The sequence below is a fragment of the Prunus avium genome, unplaced genomic scaffold (genome assembly GCF_965620075.1).
Source record: "Prunus avium unplaced genomic scaffold, drPruAviu1.hap1.1 HAP1_SCAFFOLD_25, whole genome shotgun sequence".
Taxonomy (NCBI): Eukaryota; Viridiplantae; Streptophyta; class Magnoliopsida; order Rosales; family Rosaceae; genus Prunus; species Prunus avium.
The window spans coordinates 270,001-272,500 of NW_028276884.1; positions in this window are offsets into that span (position 1 = coordinate 270,001).

Genomic DNA, 2,500 nt, shown 5'->3' on the forward strand with positions numbered 1-2,500 from the left:
TACCTTGGAATTGCTCATCATCCAATGCATTCCGAGAAAGTGAGTGTAGGCGAGGCTAAGGATGGCTTGCCTCGCCTTGCCTTGGCATGCCGTGCCCATGATGTGGCCTTGACCAAGCCATTCAAGCCATGCGTTGCCTTCGCCTTGGCATGCCGTGGCCTTGCCTCGCCATGCGATGCATTCCGACAAAGTGACGCGAAGCGGAAGCCTATCATGGCGTAAAAATGTCGACAAAATTTTTCGACATTTGAATAATGGGGTTTGACAAGGTTTGAAAAATTCAATACAAATGGTAGGCTTGAATGTCGACAAAGTGACGCGAAGCGGAAGCCTACCACGGCGTAAAAATGTCGACAGAATTTTTCGGACCTTGTCCTGCCATGGGCTGCGCGCAGCATGCCGGCAGCCTGTGCGCAGCGTGCGCACAGCATGTCGGCAGCGTGCGCGCTGCTGAGACTGTCGACAGAAATTTTCGAAACTTGTCCTGCCATGCGCGCGCGCAGCGTGCGCACAGCATGCCGGCAGCGTGCGCGCACCATGCCGGCAGCGTGCGCGCAGCTTGCGCGCAGCGTGCTGATTCTGTCGACAGTGAGGCTAGCGAAACTTGTCCTGCCATGGCGTGCGCGCAGCCTGTGCGCGCAGCTTGCGCATCTGTCGACAGTGAGGCTAGCGAACTTGTCCTGCCATGGCATGCGCTGTGCGCAGCCTGTGCGCAGCGTGCGCGCAGCTTGCGCATCTGTCGACAGTGAGGCTAGCGAAACTTGTCCTGCCATGGCATGCGCGCAGCCTGCGCACAACATGCGCACAGGCTGTGCGCAGCGTGCGCGGAGCTTGCGCGCAGCTTGCGCGCAGCTTGCGCGCAGCTTGCGCATCTGTCGACAGTGAGGCTAGCGAAACTTGTCCTGCCATGGCATGCGCGCAGCGTGCGCGCAGTCTGTGCGCAGCGTGCGCGCAGCCTGTGCGCAGCGTGCGCGCAGCCTGTGCGCAGCGTGCGCGCAGCCTGTGCGCAGCGTGCGCGCAGCCTGTGCGCAGCGTGCGCGCAGCCTGTGCGCAGCGTGCGCGCAGCTTGCGCATCTGTCGACAGTGAGGCTAGCGAAACTTGTCCTGCCATGGCATGCGCGCAGTCTGCGCGCAGCATGCGCGCAGCATGTGCGCAGCATGCCGGCAGCATGGTTCCAGGTTTTTTCAAATGTCGACAGAATTTTTCAAATCTTGTCAAACCCCGTTTTTATTGAAATTTCCTCGCACAATAAGCTCCCCATAAGTAGTCTATGATTTTTAGGACCTTCTCCAACTTACAAAACTAAAAAATTCCTCCCGGATTTGTTTTAATGATTTTTTCAATTTTACGACTTCTAAAAATAATAAAAAATACTTCCCGACTTCAAAAATTTATGAAACTTTTTCCCATCATAGATTGCATGTTTCTTAGTATCCCTGCAAAAAATCACGTCCAAATACCTTGTATTGAATTATTTAGAGCCCATTATGACTCCTCGCGCATAGGTGATGTCTCTTCCTGTCAAAGGGCTAAATGCATAAAATGCTATATAGGGGGGTGTGTGTTGCCTGCATATGCATGGCAGCCCATGCCTTCCTAGCTGCAGCCCCCTTCCCCCACGCCACACCCATGTCATGTTGCCTCGATATGTTGCCTCGGTATTATGGGTTTGGTGTCGGGGTCGGGGGGCTGCCACCCATGGCGGTGGTGGCCGGAATCCGGCCTCCGCCACCACGCCGCCGCCATGGGTGAGGGAGGAAAAAAAAGGCGTGGAAAGTTGCGAAATGGGGTTGTCTAGGCTTTTTTTTGGCATGGGAGAGCATGGAGTGCTAGGAACTCCTTCTCAAATGCACGGGCATGTCGACCACAACCTCATTTCGCAACAACAACCACCCGTGTGGGGTGGCGGTGGGTGGATAGTCGCGGATTGGGGCTTGCCAAGCCAATGTTTTCAAAAAATTTCATCAAAATTAAAAACAAATGTTTTGTTGCCTTCGGATTTGTGGGCGAGCGGCGAGTCGGAGTGGAGCCGGTAAAGTTTAACCTCGGTGTGCACGGTTGTTTTTAGAAACTCAATCCAATGCCGGGGACGTTGAAAGTGACGCTCTTATGAGTTGCAAACCCGCAAGATTTAAAGAACCTTTTCAAAACAATTTCAAACCAACAAGATTTAAAAACAGAAATTTTCATCAAAATGAAAAACAAATGTTTTGTTGCCTTCGGACTAGTGGGCGAGCGGCGAGTCGGAGTGGAGCCGGTAAAGTTTAACCTCGGTGTGCACGGTTGTTTTTAGAAACTCAATCCAATGCCGGGGACGTTGAAAGTGACGCTCTTATGAGTTGCAAACCCACTAGATTTAAAGAACCTTTTCAAAACAATTTCAAACCAACAAAATTAAAAACAAATGTTTCGTTGCAAACAAATTGTGGGCGAGCGGCGAGTCGGAGTGGAGCCGGTAAAGTTTAACCTCGGTGTGCACGGTTGTTTTTAGAAACTCAA